Raw genomic sequence first — 12,539 nt, 5'->3', positions numbered from 1 at the left:
AGTCAGGATATGTGGGCATGGGCTTAACTTGGGATTCTGGTACGATGGTGGCATCAACTAGTGTCTCAATGTCCATTCCAAGGGTAACCTAAACTTGTAGGTAAACGGCATGAAGATCGATCAAAATGTATGTATGAGCTAAAAAAAAAAACAAACTTACATACATACATACATATACATATATATATATATATATATATATAGGAATGTGCACGCCTCTTGAGGCATTAAAACACTCACTAAGGTTTCCGTGATCACAAGTTCCGTATTAGTCACATCCCTAACAACGTCGATGCACTCACTTACATCCAAATTCCCCAACACGTAGAAGTCACATGGTAGGTTCAATAAGGCAGAAGCATAAAGCTATAAAAAAAAAAAAAAAAATTTAAGAAGACATGAAGGAGTGGGAAGGGAAGTTTTATTATGAATCTCACTGTGGTTCCAACTGAACTTTCACTTGTGTCATCGCAACTTTCCTCAGTAAATGAAGTGTCTTAAAATATGAGGGTGGCGATCCCTTTTTGTTAAAAAAAAAAAAAAAAAAAAAAAAAAAAAAGGGAGTGGAATGGAAACAAGCGGAGGAAATAACTCATTGAGGGCATCTCACTGCAGGTGTCCACTGAAGACCTTTGCTCTATGGCAATGAAGGGAGAGATAGCAGTAACAAGTATTGCAACATTCTCACAATCATCTGACAAGTCATCTTCAAACGAATCTAGAATGTTCATTCTTCCTTCAGCGACCACAGGAGAAGAAGGAGCCTTAAAAAGAAAAAAAGGGGGAAGGAAGGGAGGTAATTTTAGTGCAGTTGAGTGTCAATAAAAAAAAAAATAATAATAATAATAATAATGAAAAAGAAAAGAAAAGGGGCGAACCTAGATGTCAGAAACCTCAAGTCCAAGCATGGCGTGCATTGTGAGAACATAAGTTAGGGGAGCAAGAGCATCATCCTTCATGGCACGAAAGGTCAACACTGTGCGTGATAAAACCCTTGATCCACAGCTACTGAGGAGTGGAATTTTTTAGGTAAAAGAGGGGGAAGGACAAAGGCGATAACAGAAGTTTCTGGTCTTTTCCTCTTGACTGGGGGCTTAGCATTCAAGGTCTCACCATACACTAACGAAACAGGGACGTGAACTTTAGCTATGGGCTCATCTTTTTTCCAAGATTCAGGAACTTCAACTACGTATGCCACCCAAGGTCCTACCTTATCATGCCAAGCCACAAAACCTATTTTCTCTTTCGTAAAATATGCAATCAAGCCACAACTAAATTTTGTATAATGTGACCTATTAATAGGTACCAAAGGAGGGGAAGGAAAAATGCATTCATTCCCACCAACCGCTATGTAATCATTGAACCTAATGACTATTTCATTCCAATATTGACAAGCCCTATGGGTAAGAACCTCAACTCTCGAGCTGTCAGGAACCATTGCTAGCGAAGGTGTCTTGTTTAAATGAAAACACCTAGTTTACAAGACGAATGGAGTCACAGAATGCTCATAATCAAGGACCATTAGGTTCTCACTCGGCACACCCTAGTCATGCCTAAAATGGCGTCTAACTCTATGTGGGTTGTATTGTGCCCAAGAACTTGAGCGACCACAATGAAATAACCAAAGTGGAGTACGAGCCAACAGAGAACTAAATGCACTCATATCACATTCAACATCTTCATCCAATGATGCTAACAAAATACCATCGACAATGTAAACATATGGACGCCAAATAAAGTCAGCCTCCCTATCTATTAACTTGACCCAAGATAGAGAAGGAGATTTAACTCCTATCCACTTAAGAATGATGAGAGGAGCTTCATGGAATTTTTATAAAAAATCAAGCTAGTTGTTCTTAGGACTTGGTAGATAGCGCTTGCGAACAACTGTGATGGAACGAGAGTATGCTACAAAAGGGAGAGCACATTCCCACACCCAAACTTGCAGTAGTGCTAAGTTCAAATGGGTTACCATGACATAATACAGTGATCCCTCCATTTCGGAAGTATGAAGAGTATCCAAATGGTTATACAAGTTACTCAAACACATGGCACCCACCACAAGAGATTCGTCACAAGCCAATAGTATAGCTAAAGGAAATAAGTATGCTTTTATGTTATCAAGGGGTGACTCAGTTAACACATAGCGACTTAACCAATAAACCATAAAAGTAGCGCGGCGGACAAGGGTTCCCTCAAAGTATTCAAAATATCGTACCCATGCAACAAATCAAGAATGTTTATTACATGGAGGAGCATCACAGCCACCATAACCCTTGTACAATTGTTCAATGATATCCTCACTTCCTTCGACTAACACGATTGGCCATGGCTGCTTGCAATCCACCAATAGAAATAGTAAAAATTTTTCTACATCCTGTAAAGTGACAATAGCCTCACCCTAAGTGAAAAAGAATGTGTGGGTTGTTGGGTTTCATCTACAAAACTAAACGTTGCAACCTAGCAGTATCTTTTTCATGTTCAGATTGTGGGCCACCAACGCACTACTATAAATTTGAGACCGCATCAATAAATTCACAAACTCGACTTCTTGCAATTCCTTATAGACCCGACGGTCCCAATCAATAAAGTGACCGCATTCCATACTAAAAATGATAGGAATGGGGAGTACCTCTTGGCGACGAAGTCAGAGCTCTATCACGCCATTCGGTGGCAGAAGATTAAACTCATCTAAATCCACAATGTTAGAACCAATTTCCATTTTTCCTCATTCGGTGTCATGGGATCAAGTAGCAACATGAATGGGAAAGGCAAGGTTGTCGTGACCCATGGATCGCAAAGCGATCTCAACGAAAAATCGTCAACCGCTGACCCACCAAACGACAGCGAAGAACCACCATTATCCTTGGTTTGTGATCATTTCGAACTCTTACTGCTGCCTTTGGAGCGTGACCGTTTTCAACCCATTTGGCTTTTAATCGTTTGGTAGAAGGAGAAAAAAAAATTCAAACCGTGGAAAGGGTCGGCCTCTTCACTCTCTCTCTTATCCTCCTTCCTTCTTAATCTTCTTCTTTCCTCACTAGTTAGTCATGGTGATGGAAAATTGAATGGGAGTGTCCAACACAGCAAAGTGGAGACACAGTTCAACGGAAAAGAGAAATGAATAAAGACAAGGAAGTGAGAAGTCTGTGTTTCTCTTTCTAATATCAACCTAACCTTGGTAGGTACAAACAAATGGTGTGGGAGACCCCTCTTTTATGAGGGTTTGACTTTGACATGCCTTTTATTTAAAGAAAAGAAGTAGAGTAAAGACAAAAAGAAGAAAAGGAAAAGATGTGGACCAAAAAAAATAAAAAATAAAAGAGAGAGTGAGACAAATATATGTATGTGTATAAGACAATAATAATGGCGGTAGTAACAACAAAAGATGAAAAAGAAGAATATAAGAAAAATGCATAGGCAATGTAATAGTCCGTGCAATATATGAAGATTTAATAGGTCATGATGTTAGCACATGCGGGCCCATACTATGATCCAACAATTATTTAGAGCTCACGAAAAATTCTATAAAACTTACACACATACCGCAAGCGCCACTCGTGCAAGGGGGGCTAATGTTAATAGTTATTTTCACGAAAAATTTTATGGTTCAACAAAACAGCTAAGCTTAATTGCTTAGTGGATCTGATCAATGTATCTTATCAGTTGTATTTTGCTTTTTTACATGTCTCAAGCCCATGCAAACAGCTAGGAAATTGAGTAAGAATGGTTTGGTAGGTTTGGGTTAGTTCCTATCGGACCCTTTACATGAGCCTTGTTCATACATGCCATAAAGCAAGCTAGGGACGTTGGGGGCACTTAGGGCCCATGAAGTAAGTCAAGTACCCGAAATTTCCACCCCAGAATTAGCTCCATGCTCTAGCTGATTGTGCCCCTAATTTTCGACCTAGCTACATTCTCCACACCAAAGCATGACTAACTCTAAAAAGTTAAATAGCCTAGCTCACTCAACCACCCAAATGTAGTTTTCCAAGGGCCTGCAAAGACCAGAAATAGTAACCATGTAGAGGAAGCAACTTTGTTTCCAAAATCATATAAAAAGCAACCAAACCCTCTCCTAAGCATAAAACAAAATACACCAAATCATAGAAATAGCACCTGAAAGGTCCAAAGCCTTCCTCCCAACTAAAAACTAGTCATAAGCATCCCCTAAAACTTGGTATAAATATTCATCACTAGCCCACAAGATTTCCCTACAAACCCAAAACTTTGATATAAAAGCTCAATTAGCCACCAAGTGTTGGGACGATTCGAAAGCTTGAGGGTGGAAATACTAGTACAGGGGAACTCTCCCTTTCTTACTCGAGACCTCTTTTAAATTTCCCCCTCTCGTTGACTGTGGGTTTAGATTTCGGACTTATATATATTTCTACACTTTCTTATGTTTTTGTTTGTTTTGGTTTCTCATTCCACAAAGCACCATTAGCCTTTGTGTACTACGTATTGCAAATTTTGGGCTTGACTTTCAATAATAGACGAATTTAACAAACCCAAGGGGGGATTTGGGTTCATTCTACAATCTTGGCCCTTGTTGCAAAACCTACCTCGACAGTTTGTAAGGCATGTAAGGTTCAAATCTCCCCTCCTTTTTAATCCCGTTAGAACTAACGAATTATCAAAAAAAAAAAAATATATATATATATATATATATATATATATATTATAAACACTATTGTCATAAACCTAGTATGAGTAAATTAATTTATATGAAACATGGCACAAAATATATATATGCTTTTTCATTTATAAATTTCTTTTATTGATACAAATAATCATTGAGACAAGATTCTAATTAACTTCCAACACAACCAAAAAAATATATGGATATTTTTTTATGAGAACTTAAGGGTTCTTTTAGTTTGAGTGGCAGAAAAGTGGAAAGAAAGAAAAATGGGAGGGGATGGAAAAGTGGGGGATAGAAATTATTTTAATTTTCTCTCAGTGTATTTGGTTGGGAGGGTGAAAAAAGAGAAGAAAATACTTAAAATAGTAGAGATGTGTGGTACTTGGTTGGTTGAAAGTGATAAAGAATTGGTTGGATGTGGTAGGCGAGAGTTATTAATTAAGGCTTAGTTTTGTAAAAGCAATCGACTAAACCCAACAACCAAGATTTCAGTAGTTTTTTCTCTCCAATTTGGAGAGGTTTCTTTTTTGTGGGCTGGGGGAGAAAATACATGGGCTCCATCAAAATCACTCCTATTATCCACCTTTATCAAACAACTCCAAAAGTTATTTTCTCTACTCTATTTTCTATCCCTTCTATTTTTCCTCCAACCAAACAAGCCCTAAGGGTTAGTTTGATTGGGGGATAGAAAAGTGAGAGTAGGATAGAAAATATAAAGCTTATTAAAAAGTGGAGGGATATAAGAAATTTTAGTTTTGCTTTGGAGCCCGTTTGTCTGGGGAGATGGAAAAGTGGCAGAATAGAAAATATAAGAGGGAATGAAAAGTGGGAGGATATAAGAGATTTTAGTTTCCCTCATTTGTACTTGGTTGGGTAGTTGTCAATATCGTACAATATGCGATACATATCGTACGATACATATTGTATCGTGTGAAAAAAGTGTTGTATCGTTGATACGTATTGTAGGTGCTTATGAATAGGACGATACAGTTGTATGTATCGTACGTATCGTGTGTATCAGACAATACATAAACAATTAGCTTAATAGGCTTTTTTAACCAAAATTTCAGCCCAAATGTTTTTCAAGTTTAGCCTAAAATGTTTTTCCATTTTTAAAAAAAAAAAATTTGGGCTATTTTAGTGGTTTGGCCCCATACAAAAGCCTTATTAAATTTTATTTAATTATTTTCTTTAGCCCTAAAAAATTTGAACCACAATTAAGTTGATTAACCCACACCACACCCACACGTTTTTTATTCTGATATTTTCCTTTGTATCTCAAGTTCTCAACTTTCCCAAAACCCTTTGGCTTCCTCTCTCTTTGTTTTCATCTTTTTAGCTTTTAGATCATCAACTTTCAAGAGATCTCTCATCAAGGGACCACAAGCTCCACAAGGACCACAATCTTGTCTTTTTCTTCTATTCCTTTTCCTAATCCAAAAGTCCCACACTCCTACATGCTACTAGAGCAAGACAACAACAACAAGAAGTGGTGCCTCACCTTCGGTCCACTTTGTGTGTAAGGTTAGTTTTTCTTTTTTCTTAATAATTTTTTTTGATTAATTCTTTATACTAAAAAATTATTGTAATTATTTATTGTTATTAACCTATTATATTAGTTAATTTAGTTTAATATAGCCAAGTGTTTTATAAAAAATTAGCTTAGTATAACTGAATATGTATCAATGTATGTATATGAGCGTTTATATATAAATATTTTATATTTATATATGTATTTTGTAATGATAATATTAATACTATGATTCTATGATAGTGTGACTGTGATGATTAATTTTTGAACATAAAAGTTTTTGATTGACTATAAATTCATGTGATCATATTTGTTTTTAGGTATATAAAAAAAGGGTGATAGGAGGAAAAGAAATAAGGAAAAAGATCACACTTGGGATCATTGTGTATGTATTAATGATGATAACACAAGGGAAAATTATTAGGTACTCCCAGAGTACCATAAATGCGTAGTCCCCCCTCTCATATGAATAGTGGGTCCCACCATGAATTTAATTAGTGGGACCCCACCATTCATGTGAGATGAGGAACTACGCATTTATGGTACTTCGTGAATACACAATAATTTCCCTAAGACAAGTAGACCTAAGCTTAAATATAATTATTGCTCAAATGAATATTGGGGTGGAGTCATAAGAATGAAAAACCATCTGGCACATACACATAAGGATCTTAAACCATGCTTGAAGGTGCCCGAAGATGTTAAAAATTATTTTGCCAAGCTTTTGGAAAACATTAAAAAAAATGAGCAACTTGCTGATGAGTTTGATGTTGAATGTCTTCAAGAAGATGAATTACAAAAGATTGATGGTGATAATACAAAAAAGGGAATCATGGATGAGTATTTAAAAGGAAAATCAAATCTTAAACAAGTGACTTTACCTTCCTTGGTAAAAGATCATATTGCAACTTGTTTGGCTATTTGTAGATTTTTTTATGCTCATGCTATACCTTTTCATTTAGTTAAGAGCCCTTTGTTTAAAAAAATGATAGATTCAATTGCTAATTATGGCAAGGGATTGAAACTCCCTACTTATAATGAAACAAGAGTGACTTTCTTGAAAAAAAGAGGTAAAAAATATGCACTTCACATTGGATAAGTATAAAAATGAGTGGAAAAAAAAAACAGGTTGCACTTTGATGTCAGATGGATGGACGGATAATAAGAGAGAGGTCTATCACAAACTTCCATGTCAATAGTCCAAAGGGAACAGTTTTTCTTAAATTTATTGTCACAAGATTTGCCACTGCCTACTTAACTTTGAAGAGTATATATCAACAAAAAATTGGATTAAGGTCTATGTTTGCATATGAGGAATGGGCTAAAAGTTCCTGTGCAAAGAAAAGTGATGGCATTAATGTCCAATTAATTATCTTGAGTGATCCAAAGTTTTGGCCTACTATTAAATTTTGCTTGAAATGTGTAATCCCTTTAGTAAAAGTTTTAAGGCTTGTAGATGGTGGTGCAAAACCAGCAATGTGCTATATATATGAACCTATGGATAGAACAAAAGAGCAAATCCGGTAAAATTTTAATGATGTGCAAAGGAGATATAGACCTATATTGAGAATTATTGAAACTAGATGGGAGCTTCAACTTCATAGGCCTTTACATGTAGCAGCTTATTTTCTCAATCCTAAGTAAGTTTATTATTTGAATTGTTATATATTTTAATCTTAATCTTTATATTTTGTATCCATATTTATTTATAAGATATAAAATTGTGACAAGTTTCATTATGATCCCAACTTTGCTGCAAGTGAAGAAGTGAGACTTGGATATTGAAAGGATGTGTCCTACAACTTTGGAGAGGTGTAGGATTGATCTACAATTGGAGAAATTTGATAAAGCTGAGGGTTTGTTTGGAAAAGAAATGGCTATACTTACAAGAACAAAGAAGTAGCCAGGTAAGTATTATTGTAATTATTATTATTATTGATTATCATCATCATCTTAATGTAGCTTTTTATTTGTTATTATCGTAATTATATTGTAGCCCTTTACAATTTCTCTTGTTGGCAATATAGTATTGTGGTGGGAAAGTTATGGAGTACATTGCAAAGAGTTTCAAAACTTAGCAATATGCATCTTAAGCCTAAATTGTAGTGCAACGGGATGTGAAAGAAATTGGAGTGCTTTTGATCATGTACACACCAAAAAAAGAAATCATCTTGAGCAACAAAGAGTGAATGTTTTGGTGTTTGCAAACTATAATATTAATTTGGAGTTGAGACAAATAAAGAGAGAAGAGAATGATGACTCATACGATCCAATTTGTCTATCAAATATGGAATTTGATGATGAATGGATTATCGAAAAGGAAGAACCTTGCTTGCTAGAAGATACTTCATGGATGGACATTCATGAATGTTTTGAAATTAATGAGGAAGGATTTAGTAGAAAAAGAAAGAAAGGTATAGATTTATATTAAATTAAAATTTTCTTTTCTATATTATGAATAAAATTTTAATTTTGACAATATTTTTTTTTTTTGTTATTATTTTTATAGGTCCAAGAAATTTGAATGCCAAAAAGAAAAGTAAAGAAAAAGTTTTTGAAATTGAAGAACCATAAGAGATAGTGGATGTACATGAAGATGGACATCTCCAAGAAGATGTCAATGATGAAATGATTTTGTAAGATGATGAAGACGATAACTTCATTGACTTGGACTATGGAGATGATTTTGATTAAGCAGTGATGAATATGATTAGGGAAAAAAAAGTATTTTGACTAATATAATATATAGTGACTTTGAACTCTAATGAATTTGGATATGGATGTTTTTATCTTTTGGATATGGATGTTAAAAATATATTTCCATTTGGTTAGCTTAGTCAAATGCTATAACATAAGTGATAATTAAAGTAGTCATTATTTGCATATGTTTCAATTTTATAATAAATATATGTATATGTATATTTTATATAGTGTTTGTTTATCTTACGATACACGATACGATATAATACATGATACATAAAAATGAAAAAAAGATTCACGATTTGACGACTATGGGTTGAGGAGTAGAAAAGTAGAGGGATAGAAAATAGAGGTGGTATAAATTTACTCACATACCCTAATTATATAACTTTTTTTATTATAAATGTTTTATTAAAGAAATAAAATATTGTTAGAATAAATAAAGAAAGTAACTCAAATGTTCAAAATGAAAGAGAAAAAAAATGTGCTGAAAAAAAAATCACATTAGTTTTATTTAGGGGTGGGGGAAGGGGTAGATGGGTAACTTCAATCCAACTGCTTCTCCTCCCTCATTTTTCTTCCTTTTTTTTTTTTTTTTTTTCGTGGGGGTAAGGGCGGGGGGGAGGGCTTGAAAAATGGAGGGTCTGGGGAGAAAACAACTGAGTCCCACCATTTTCTCTACAACTAAACATCCCTCCTACCCAAAATCACTCATAACTTCTCTCCTTTATTTTTCATCCTCCCTATTTTCACTCCAACCAAACATAACCTTAGAGCATCCACACCAGTGAATGCAAAATTTTCTTTCTATTTTACAATACAAACCTACTTTTTTTTTATTTTACACAACTAATTTGCAAAAACATCTGCATCAGATTATTTATAATACACTCTCTTTTATTTAAATAATACTTTCTCACCCTTTTTTTATTATTTCACTTACCCACGGCTCCACCACTTTACCCCACACATAGTCGACCTGAACACTCTCTCTGTCTTTTTCTTTTTCTTCTTCTTTCTTCCTCTACATTTTTTCTTCTTTGGCATGTTCTTCTTTCTTTCTTCTTCTTCTTTCTTTCTTCTTATTCTTTTTCATTTCTAATTTATTTTCTCTTTCTCTCCTCATTTCTCTCTATCAAACTAGTGCTCTATTCAAATCTGGGAAAAAAAAAAAAAAAAAATCTCTCTACCAAGCCTCCATGGCTCAATAAACTCACACTTTCTCTCTCGTGGCAGTGACAAGCATTTCATGGTAGTGGTGGCTTGGGTTTTGGGTTGATTTGTATTTTGCCAAATGGGTTTCCCAGTGTTTTGTTTTGAATTGATTTTAAGTTGGGTTTGTGATGATTTTTCATTAATTTTGGGTTGATTGTGTTTGGATTAAATTGATGTTGTAATAGGTTGGTTGTGGTGGTGGTTGTGGTTGGTTAGTTGTGATGGTGGGTGGATGTTGGTGGTGGTTGGTTGTGATTTTGGGCAGATATTGTGGTTATCTTCTTCTTCTTCTTCTTGATATTGAAGAGAGGGTGAGAGAGAGTCTGACAAGGCAAGGGAGAGGAGAGAGAAAAAAATCATATACAGAGTTATAATAACCGTACATATATGCATGGTTACTGTAGCAATTTTGCATACATGCAAAGTTATGCAAAGTTTTATAAGCATTGATGCATGTTATTTTATGATATATTATGCAAATTTTTGCACATTTTGTATTTTGCACCCACTGGTGTGGATGCTTTTAGTATACGTTTGGCTCCAAATTAAAAAGTCAGTTCATTTTACTATTCAGTTTATTTTTGCTAATATTCATGAGCCTCACTGCACTTTTTGGTACTATTTATGGGTCTCACTGTACTATTTCAGCTAACTTTTACCTTTATCTACAGTACTTTCAATAAAATGTTTTCAGATTCAACAAAATAAGTGGATCTCAAATAGACCCTTAGAGTGTGTTTAGCAAAAATTAATTCTGTCAACTTATTTTACTATTCAATTTATTTTTTGTACTATTCATGTGCCTCACTGCACTTTTTAGTACTATTCATGAGTCCCACTGTACCATTTCAGTTAACTTTTACCTTTATCTACAATATTTTTAGCAACAAGTTTTAAATTTCAACAAAATAAATGGGTCGCAAACGGACCCTTAGTGTGTTTGGTTGGAGGTGGAAAAGTGCGGAGAATGAAAAAATGGAGGGATGAAAGATTCTTTTGTTTCGTTGAGAAGAAAAATGAAATGATAAAAAAATGTAATTTATATAAATTTACTTCAATCCATATTACATAATATAAAAAATAAATTATTTGTAACCATTAAAAAAAACTATTACTTATTATCAATTTAATTAATAGAATAACATTTTATAAAAATTAATTAATTACCACCTATATTATATTATTTTTAATATAACAATCCACCATTTGATTTTTTTTTATAAAAAATGCATAATAAAAAAAATCCTCACTTGATTAAAATAGAAAATGAGAAAACAACAACATTTAAGTAGAGGGAGTGAGGGTAGTTTTCGTATTTTCACATCTACTCTTTTCTTCCTCCATTTTCTCTCCTATAGTCTCTCTAATTGGGGAGTTAGGATTTTGGTTGACTCTCCCAAGCCCAACAAAATCTCCTATATTTTCTCCTCCATCCGAACAACAATTTTTTTTCTCTCTCTTATTTTCCCCTCATCCTTTTCTACCCCCATAAGATTACCCAACCAAGTGGGGCTAGTTTCCAATTGTCATGTTGCTAATAATTATGTATGCACCATATTTTCCCCTCATCCTTGAATGAAAATTTACTATAAGGCAAGTATAATATTTTGTTGGAAAGTTGACCTTATTATTTCAAGATGTGTATCATTTCAAGATTTGTATATATTTAATAATATGACTTGTTATTATATAGGTGGAAATACATTTTTGGTCTCTACATTTTAATCATATTCTCATTTTGGTCCCTATCTTCATCTCACTAATGAATACAATCACGTGGTAAATGGAGTGCACTATTGTCATACTAAATGCTGACATGACCATTAAAATAATAATAAAATTTTTATTTAGCATTTTAAAAATGCCACATCATCTTTTAAATATATAAAATTAATTTATCAAATTTAACTAAATAAAAAATAAAAGGAAAAAACATAACTAAAAACCAAAAATCAATTAAATCATATAAATTGAGATCTAGCTTTATCTTGAAGAAAAACAGACAAAAACACAAACCAAGAAAATTCAAAACCCAAAAACATCTAGTGTTGTGAAATTTTAAAGTACTCGCAAGTGTACGAACCGTACCGAAGTATAGTTTGACAAGAATAAGGTCGAACCCACAAGGACTTGTATGAATGTAGGAAAATTAATCAAATCTTAACCAAATTAATCCTAATCTAGTATAACAAAAATTTGTTGTTTTGAAATTAAATATACTAAGCAAATAATTAAACTAAGCAAAGATATAATATAAAGTAGTAAAGAGATATAAACAATCCAGAGAAAGGAATTAAGGTTTTGAAATCCACCTTGTAAGTCATATTAGCATATATTTATGATCATTAATTTTTCCCAACTATTGCATGATAATCTAGAAATCAATCTTGCTATCATGGAAAATATTCTCATTAAAATTCTTGTTTTAAAAATCAAAACCATGTTCTT

This window comes from Quercus robur, chromosome 3 (genome assembly GCF_932294415.1).
Source record: "Quercus robur chromosome 3, dhQueRobu3.1, whole genome shotgun sequence".
In the NCBI taxonomy this organism is placed as follows: domain Eukaryota; kingdom Viridiplantae; phylum Streptophyta; class Magnoliopsida; order Fagales; family Fagaceae; genus Quercus; species Quercus robur.
This window is presented reverse-complemented; position numbering follows the sequence as displayed.